This window comes from Berghia stephanieae, chromosome 9, assembly GCF_034508935.2.
Source record: "Berghia stephanieae isolate SIO BIC M18660-M18661 chromosome 9, UCSD_Bste_1.3, whole genome shotgun sequence".
NCBI lineage: Eukaryota > Metazoa > Mollusca > Gastropoda > Nudibranchia > Aeolidiidae > Berghia > Berghia stephanieae.
Genome location: NC_088368.1, coordinates 27,790,853 through 27,800,852, shown reverse-complemented (window position 1 = coordinate 27,800,852; position 10,000 = coordinate 27,790,853). Strand labels below are relative to the sequence as shown.

The 10,000-nt window shown below is 36.9% G+C and overlaps 1 protein-coding gene across 3 annotated transcripts in view; it reads right to left on the bottom strand.

Moving 5' to 3' along the window:
• Window positions 1-7,887, bottom strand: part of LOC144979977 (uncharacterized) — a 193,326-nt gene extending 185,439 nt beyond the window's left edge. Inside the window, exons 1-2 of one of the 3 annotated variants that reach the window (XM_078927362.1) lie at window positions 7,770-7,887; window positions 6,907-7,222 (exon numbers count right to left, since the gene is read on the bottom strand). The gene's annotated coding sequence lies outside the window, so the exon portion shown is untranslated. Of the gene's footprint in view, window positions 1-6,906; window positions 7,278-7,632; window positions 7,721-7,769 lie in introns of those variants that run through there. The other 2 variants (XM_078927363.1, XM_078927364.1) reach the window with 2 other exon arrangements.
• Between the last annotated feature and the right edge of the window lie 2,113 nt (window positions 7,888-10,000).

The window sequence follows — 10,000 nt, the reverse complement described above, 5'->3', positions numbered from 1 at the left end:
AATAATCATCATTCCTCTCCAATAGCGTCATCACCACTCCCACAATAACCAATATATATACCAATATGAAGACATAAATTGCTACAAAATGCAATCCCTCTATTGGTGACTAAAATGATAATTACAAAGATTTATCCATAAATATCTGGAATCCCAGGCTTGTTGTTTCCCTGAACTTTGTGCTTTTGTGAAATTTGCTCACTAGTAGTGCCCTCAATAAAGTTGTGTTTATAGATAGTTCGAAGATGACGTCAATCGGGTCTTTGTTATTGTTTTTTGCCATCCGCGTTTATGATTAATGCTCACTGAACGGTATTAACCCGACTATAAACGTTCATGGATACACACAGTTTTGTGTGTTGGTCCACTATACTTCCGGATGGCAATGTTATGAGCTTCTTAGCCAAGCGCATACTATCTATATGTGCGTTGTTGTATTCAAAATAATCTATCTGTGTTGGACACAACTAAGGGATATAATCAGTGACAAGTGCATTCCCGTATATTGATCAGAACTCATTACCAAAACAAACGTCAAATCCTCATTTGTATAATAATATAATTAATACGTACCCACTGCATAACAAATGCATTACATGGTGTCGTTGTTATGCAAATGGGATCTGAGCGACCGTGTCAATAATTAGAATTAATGTCACACTGAAGAGTACGACATGAACAGCTGTTTGGATGAAGGAAAGGAGGACGAGGAAATAAAGGGCAAGGGGGGGGGGGGAATAGAGGAAAAGGTTGATGAGATGGAGGAAGAGGCAACGCAAAAAGACAAGGACGAGGAGGAGGAGGAGGAGGAGGAGGAGGAGGAGGAGGAGGAGAAGAAGAAGAAGAAGAAGAAGAAGAAGAAGAAGAAGAAGAAGAAGAAGTAGGAGGAGGAGGAGGAGAAGGAGGATGAGGAGGAGGAGGCTGATGGGGAGAAGGAAGAGGAGGAGGAGGAGGAGGAGAAGAAGAAGAAGAAGAAGAAGAACAAGAAGAAGAAGAAGAAGAAGAAGAAGAGGAAGGAGGAGGAGGAAGAGGAGGAGCAGGATGATGATGATGATGATGATGATGATGATGATGATGATGATGATGATGATGATGATAATGGTGATGCGGCGGATGAGGGCGGGAGAATGAGGAGGGGGAGGAAGAGGAAGAGGAGGAAGATGAGGAAGAGGAGGAGGAGAGGGGAAACAATTATATATTGAGTACTACGATACGGAAGAAGAAGAAAGCTAAAAATGGAAGTCAGAACGTGAATAGAATAATCACAAATTAGATAGCTTTCATTCCCAAAACCAACCGGACGGGGCCTGCTTTCATAAAACATTCTTTGCTCAGCTGGAGGAAATTAACACGTTGTAACAAAGGGCAAAGTTCAAATTTGTTTAATACACTCTCTCCTTACCGACCATTTAGCAGTATTTTCTCCAAAAATGGGAGGGTTACCCAGCAGAAAAAATTGATTTTTTAAACACAAACAATCTCTCTATAAAACAACTTAATGTTCTCATTAATTAAACACAGATCATTCTTCAAAGTTTGTATTGTACAAAATAAATCTGAATAAGAAAAAATGTATATTGTGTCGTAACAAATGTGACGATTTTGCTGTAGGTGGGAATGAGAGGGTAAAATAAGAGTTCTAATACTCAGTAGAGCACACAATTAATACACAAACGGAACTGGTGGAAGGAAAGAGTCAGTTTACATTTTTTTGGTCCCTGAGGCTTCAAGCAGTAATTTCGAGTAACAGAATAAGTATTTTATTATGGTGAATTATAATATTTTTCTCGGTATATCAGGGCCCTGTCCACAGGGTGATAGTTGTAACTAAATTAGATGTCAGGCTACAGAAACTGGTATATAACTTTAATCTTTTTTATAGATAGTATGCGCTTGGCTACTAAGAAGCTCACAATATTGTCATCCGGAAGTATAATGGACCAACACACAAAACTCTGTGTAACCATGAACTTTTATAGTCTGGATAATACAGTTTCGTGATAATTACTCATAACCGCGGATGGCGAAAAGCAATAACAAAGACCTGAGTGGTGTCAACTTCATAATGTCTATATCACGGAGTGAGCTGTGTAAACGCTGAAAAGTCAAAGTAACCAGTGGAAAGCAGGCACGAAAGTAAGATAAAAATCTGAAGTTGTCAACGAAAAAGTTCCAGACAAAGCGAGCAGAGGGTTTTTTTTGGTTTTTTTTTTTTTTTTTTTTGTTTCATTTGTTTCTTTCTTTTATTCTTTCTTGTTGTGTTTTATTTTGTTTTGTTCTTTCTTTTTTTTAAAAATTGTTTCATGTTTGTTGCTTTGCTTGCAGTTTAAAATGAAGAAACAACTATAAAGTGAGTTTAACTCACTCAACCCTAACACCGACTATATTTTAGTAGTTTACCAGGGTTACTTTTACCCCATGCCTATTTATTACATTTTTCTAAGACAAAATTATAGGCATTGTTTTTAGTTTTTACATGTTAATGGTATCTAGTTGAATAAAACTATCTATGCGCATGCCCATTTTTAATACACTTTTTTTCCAATCTTAAAAAGTAGCGAAAATCTCTAGGATTGAGTGAGTTAATGTGACTCATAAAAAAGGGGACAACATATTTACTCACTTTATTTTTGTCTCCAAATGGCTCATTCCTTACCACCTGCAGCAAAATCGTCACATTTGTTACGATACAATATATATATTTTTTCTTATTCAGATTTATTTTGTACATCACAATGATCTTTGTTTAATTAGGAAAAACCTAAAGTTGTTTTGTATCTAGAGAGCTTGTTTGACTTTTAAAAAATCAATTTTTCTGCTGGGTAAGCCTGCCATTTTGGCAACATACTGAAAAGAATCGCTATGTGGTCTAGTGGTATGACACTCGCTTTCGGGTCGGAAGGTCCTGTGTTCGAGCCTCGCGCTCGGCGCATAGTTGAATCCTTGGAAAAGGCTCTTTAGTCACATTCTCTCCCCGTACGCAGGTGTAAAATGAGTACCTGGCCGTTAACAGCCTTGCCTTTGTCCGAAAAATTGTAATATCGCCTAACAGGCGTCATGTCCCGTCCTACATGTTAAATGTTGCTGTTGACCAGGGGCCCCTTGTAAAACGCTTAGTGGATAACGCGTTATATATATTTTAAAAAAATTTAAAGCACAAAAAGGAGAGTTAACCCATCCCTTATCAACTGTTTGGAATAAAATTATGAAATTCATTACGGGGAAAAAAATACAAAAACATTTATTTTATTCAGATTCATCTTATAATTAACAATATGCAATATTTCAAGACAAATCTTTGTTATGTTTAAAAATATTTAATATTGATGATCAAAACTTGTTTTGATCAAGAACTTTTGAGTTTGAGTTTGAAAATTTATTTTGTGTGTTGTTGTATCGGTCTGGCATTTCAGTTTAAATATAGAAAATGATCGATAAGGGAAAGAGAGAGAGAGAGAGAGAGAGAGAGAGAGAGAGAGAGAGAGAGAGAGAGAGAGAGAGAGTAAGGCACATCTCCCTTGCAGTTTAAAATACAATATTCACACTCTTTAATACATCATGTGAGGGCATTTCTATTTCCCGATAGAAAAAGCACAACGTAATTAAGACTTTAAAAAAAATTATATTCCAATGGTCTACATCCCTCGGTCTATAATCGTATAGAAAGGCGAGAAGGAACGAAATTGACGTCACTCTGCTCTATGTTATTGCTTTAAGACGGCCGTTTAAAAAAATGATTAGTTCTCACTAAATTCTATCAATCAGACTACAAACGTTCATGGTTACAAAGTGTACTGTGTGTTTGTTTTATCCGGTTGACGGATGTCGTGAGTATTTAACTTAAACGCATATATATATATATTGCAACGGCACCATTCGATCCCATCGCCTAGGCATTCCGTGCAGGAATATAGATGTTCCATCAAACAGGATGCCTAATGTCAACAGGAATCACCCATGTTCTCCAAAGTGAGCAAATTGGAGGCGGCTAATATTCTTGCCAAAGGAAAAAAAATTGAAAGTGCCTGAAGCGGGGCTTGAACCCGTGACTTTCAGGATCACAGTGCAATGCCTTAACCACTAGACCATGATAAAGTGTCAAGTTAAATTAGAATCTAACCCCGACGATAAAGAGTTAATATATTATCGCCGGTAAAGATAACACAGACCAGGTACTCACCAGAAATACAAGCCAAAAAGGCTATAAATAGAAATTGTTCATATTCCTTCGATCCTGTGTCCAAATTAAAGATAGAATCTCACAAGAATGAAATACAGGTAAAATAATATATTGAAACAAGCCTCAGCTTTGTTAAACTGTGTTTATGTACTTGCTAAATCAATATGAAAGAAACAACAACAGCGAGATTAGCAGTGATGTGTGTCAGTTAATTAAAAACACAGCACTTGATTGTTGTATCGTTAATGCTCCTCTCTCTCTCTCTCTCTCTCTCTCTCTCTCTCTCTCTCTCTCTCTCTCTCTCTCTCTCTCTCTCTCTCTTTCTTTCTTTCTTTCTTTCTTCCTTTATCTCTCTCTCTTTCTTTCTTTCTCTCTCTCTCTCTTTCTCTCTCTCTCTCTTTCTCTCTCTCTCTCTCTCTCTCTCTCTCTCTCAGTCTTTGAAATCCGGTAAAACTCCCATAATTTCGAAAGTCACCGTAACGGCAGTAACAAGAAATGAAGAGAGGAGGAAAGTGCCAGAAGACAACAGAGAATAATACCTTCGCTGCGGCGATGGGGGCTCGAACCCGCGACCTTACTGGTACGACAACTCCGCCTGGCCACCAGATCGTGACTCTACCGTATGAGCTTTCCACGACCGGCAGTAGGAGACACCTAGAATCGATACTGATATTATATCGACTAACTCAGGTGTAAAATGAGTACCTATCTGTCCAATAACAGCATTGACTCTGTCGTCGTCCTACACGTTAAGTGTTGCTATTGGTTTAGGTTCGACCCCTTGTAAATAAAGTGCTTTGAGCTTCTATAGCAAATATTTTGCTATGTAAAAAATCGAAATTTTCACCAAGAGTTTCTGAAGTGTGACACTACTAAAATTAGTTGGGGGCTGATATTAATTGGACAGAACGTTAATAAATATTGAAGGTACCAAATTGACGTCACTCAGCTCTTTGTTATCGTTTTTCAGAGAGCCATTTTAATGATTAGTTCTCACTCAATTATATCATTCAGACTATAAACGTTCACGGTTATAGATAGTTCGAAGATGACGTCACTCGGGTCTTTGTTATTGTTTTTTGCCATCCGCGTTTATGAGTAATGCTCACTGAACTGTATTAACCTGACTATAAACGTTCATGGATACACACAGGTTTGTGCGTTGGTCCGTTATACTTCCGGATGGCAATGTTATGAGCTTCTTAGCCAAGCGCATACTATCTATAGATAGTATGCAGCTGACGTCACTCATGTCTTTGTTATTGTTTTTTGCCATCCGCGTTTATGAGTAATGCTCACTGAACTGTATTAACCAGACTATAAAAGTTCATGGTTACACAGAGTTTGTGTGTTGGTCCGTTATACTTCCGGATGGCAATGTTGTGAACTCCTTGGCCAAGCGCATTCTATCTATAGATAGTATGCAGATGACGTCACTCAGGCCTTTGTTATTGTTTTTGCCATCCGCGTTTGTGAGTTGTTCTCACTAAACTGTATTAACCAGACTATAAAAGTTCATGGTTACACAGAGTTTGTGTGTTGTCCGTTATACTTCCGGATGGCAATGTTGTGAACTCCTTAGCCAAGCGCATACTATCTATACATAGTTTTGTGTTTTGTTACGTTATGGCCTGATGGCGGATGTTGTATTTCGCCGAAATGCATAGTATTTATACCAACCGAAAATACGTTTTTACCCACCATGTCGATAGAGCTTAATCTCGGTTACTCAAAATAACTGCTTGATACGTTGGTGACCAGAAGAAGAAAAAAAAAAAAAAAAAGAGCCATGCATGCGGCTCGTTTGATTGGAAATGGTATGATATGGTGTCACGTCAGGTAAAATTGATGTTATGCATTCAGGTAAAATACTCACAGCATCCGCCAGCCGGATACAACGTAACAATACACAAAACTGTGCGAACCTTAAGCGTTTATAGATAGTATGCGCTTGGCGAAGCAACACACAAAACCATGTGTAACCATAAACTTTTATAGTCTGGATAATACAGTTAAGTGAGAATTACTCATAAACGTGGATGGCAAAAAACAATAACAAAGACCCGAGTGACTTCAACTTCATTATAGATAGAATGCGCTTGGCCAAGGAGTTCACAACATTGCCATCCTGAAGTATAACGGACCAACACACAAACTCTGTGTAACCATGAACTTTTATAGTCTGGTTAATACAGTTTAGTGAGGACAACTCACAAACGCGGATGGCAAAAACAATAACAAAGGCCTGAGTGACGTCATCTGCATACTATCTATATCTATAGTCTCATGGGAGCGATCTATATTCATGTTTTCGTCCAACCTAGTCATCGATCACATGCTTTGTTGCTGTACAACGATTGGTTATTTCTTAACAAATGTAAACAAGCTGCTTTGTTTACAAATGTTATAAACATACCCATGTGTCAAGCTGAATAAAATGACTAATCGTGATGTTAGATATTTAAAAAGCGGTGAACACTTTTCACTTAGTGGGTCACTTGGAGCACATTTTGCAATGTGACCAATGACCTCGAGCACATGGAAAGTTAATATAGATCATGCCCATTGATATAGTTAAGTGAGAAGTGATCATTAAAATGTTTTGTCTGAAAACAATAACAAAGAGCTGAGTGGTGTCAATTTTGTTCATTCATTCTATTAGGATCGAATTTCGACGACAAAGGGTTAATATTATCACCGGTAGAGATAAGAGACTAGGTACTCACCAAGAAGTTAAGCCAAAATAGAAATATTCCTTCCACTGTCCAAATCAAAGATATTATAATATCTCAAGAATGAAATACAGGCCAAAATATTGAATCTGGTCACTGCTGTGTTAAAACCGAATTCACGTTACTAAATCAATGAAATAATGAAATAGCAACACAACGGCAGAGATTTGCAGTGTAATGTGTGCGTGTGTGTTAGGTAATTTAGAAGAAGAAAAACACAGCAGTTGATTGTAGAAGTCTCGTAAATCCGATCTCTTTCTTTGAAATCCAATAACCCCGACGTGTTGTTCGAAATTCACAGTATCTAGTACTGGAAACAACAAACACCAAGAATGAATAATATTGATTTTCCTACTTCTACTTTCCTTTCTCGTTCGGGGAAGAAAGAGCAAGGGAAAATTTAATTATGCATAGACGAAGTAAGGGGATAATAAATATATATTGACTATTTTAATACGATAAGATAATTATTAATACTTACAAAGAGGTAAATATGACAGATTATAAACATTTTAGCACATTTTATCACAACATAAAGTTTATAAGATAACTATATATATATATATATATATATATATATATATATATATATATATATATATATATATATATATATATATAAATAAACTAGTTATGTTATATATAGAACACCTGATAAAGATATCATATGCACAACACCTTTACAACATCTTCTTCTAAAGAATAGTTATGATAACTAACCGGTGAGCAACACACAACAACCTTCAATCCCGAATCCTGCATATGGTTAAGGTTAGCTTGTTGCCTCCCGTTTTTTAAAAACTTTCGCTCTTTTTCTTGCTAAATAACCGCTTTTATCTATCTATATACAACCATACCTAAATCTAGCACCAAGAAGTCGCTACCTCCTCCCCGTGCCCGTTTGAAATCGAAAATAGACTCCGATGGATGGACGACTGTTTGCCTGTTTGTCTGCGGTCTTCACCTATCTAGTCAAGTTGAGACGACGACGGATCCAAACAGTTCCATTCTATCTAGACAGGCCAGGCAATCCGAGTCTGAGCGGCAGCAGGTTTAGAAGATCGGAGAATAGAAACAAGAGGAGGAATTGAATTGAGGGAGAGAGAGAGAGCGCCTGTACTGTATTGGGCGAATGCCTCGCGGCATTGGGTACTGGGTACTACTACTAACCGACTGTTTGCTTTCGAACCAACATCCATCCATCCATCTCTGCCATCTCAATGCTATCCATAACTATAACCGCGTTGCGGCATGGCATGCCCTCTACTTGCCGGTTCCTGGAGTCTGGAATGTGTGGTGCATCGTAAGGGTAGCGTGTAAAGAGAGAGAGAGAGAGAGAGAGAGAGAGAGAGAGAGAGAGAGAGAGAGAGTAGAGAGAGAGAGAGATGAAGAATGAGAGAAAAAGTGAGAAAGATAAATATATATATATATATATATATATATTATATATATATATATATATATATAGAGAGAGAGAGAGAGAGAGAGATGGGGAGAGAGACCAAGATAGTGAGAGAGAGGGTGAGAGAGTGAGAGAGAGAGAGGTATAGATAGATAGAGAGAGAGAGAATGAAAGAAAATAAAGATAGATAAATAAATAAATAAATAAATGGATATATATAATATATAATATATATATATATTAAGTTATTTATATAGCGCTCAACTTCCACATACGTGCTCAGCGGCGCTTTACAATATTAATTGTCATATAAACATTCATTCTTTGACAATTTTGAGAATACATATCAAGAAACAAACACGTACAAATGCACACGAACTCAGTGACAGATACATTTACATTCAAACACGAACAAACAACACATGCTTACATCAATATTACTGGCTAACATTAGTAACTTATTCTAACGTAAGACATTTGAATTGATGAATTACAAAACAAATCAAAAAAAAAAAAAAAAAAGAAAAAGAAAAAGAAAAGAAAAAAAGTTAAGTTGCACAGCAAAAACCATAACAAAGGCCTGAGTGACGTCATCTGCATACTATATATATATATATATATATATATATATATATATATATATATATATATATATAATATATATATATATAATATCGAGAGAGAGAGAGAGAGAGAGAGAGAGAGAGAGAGAGAGAGAGAGAGAGAGAGAGAGAGAGAGAGAAGAGAATGCGATAAGAACAGTATCAGAGTAGGTACCGTACTTGAATGGGAAGGAACGGATTGTTTTTCAACCACCGACGGGGTGATGAGAGGGCGAAAGTCCGAGTCAGGTACGAAGCCAGACGAAAGATATTACCGTGCACGCGTGATTCGTTATCTATTATTGCTCACTCGCTTTGTTTTGTTGTTACTGCTACCGGTTGTTACTCACCACTACTGTTATTGTTGTTCTATTGGTGGCGTGCGTTTTAGTAAAATGCTTACAAGTTTTGCCCGCTAGCGAGGTAGATCAATCTTCCCAACACATACACAATGCGTAACCTTAAACAATGATTAAAATTGACGTCACTTTGTTATTGTTTTTAGACAGCCATTTTATGATTAGCTCTGTCTCTCTCTCTCTCTCTCTCTCTCTCTCTCTCTCTCTCTCTCTCTCTCTCTCTCTCTCTCTCTTTTAATTATATCAACCAGACAATGAACGTTAAAGGTTACACATAGTTTTGTGTTTTGGTTGTACATTATATTCGGCTGGCGGATGTTGTGAGTAGTTTACATAATTACATAGCATCAATTGATTATAATTAGAACGTGTCACCCAACTGTCTAAAAACAATTACGGAGTTGTGTCAGTAACCTTAAACGTTTATAGTCTGGTTCATACAGTTTTGTGTGAATTTCTCATAAACGCGGATGGCAAAAAACAATAACAAAAGCCTGCGTGATGTACAAATGCACACGAACTCAGTAACAGATACATTTACATTTAAACACGAACAAACACACACATACTTACACCAATATTACTCACTAACATTAGTAACTTATTCTAACGAAAGACATTTGAATTGATGAATTACAAAACAAACAAAAACAAAACAAAAAAAGAAAAGAAAAAAAGTTCAGTTGCACAGTGGAAATTGTCAGTCTGAACTTTCTCTGGGTCAA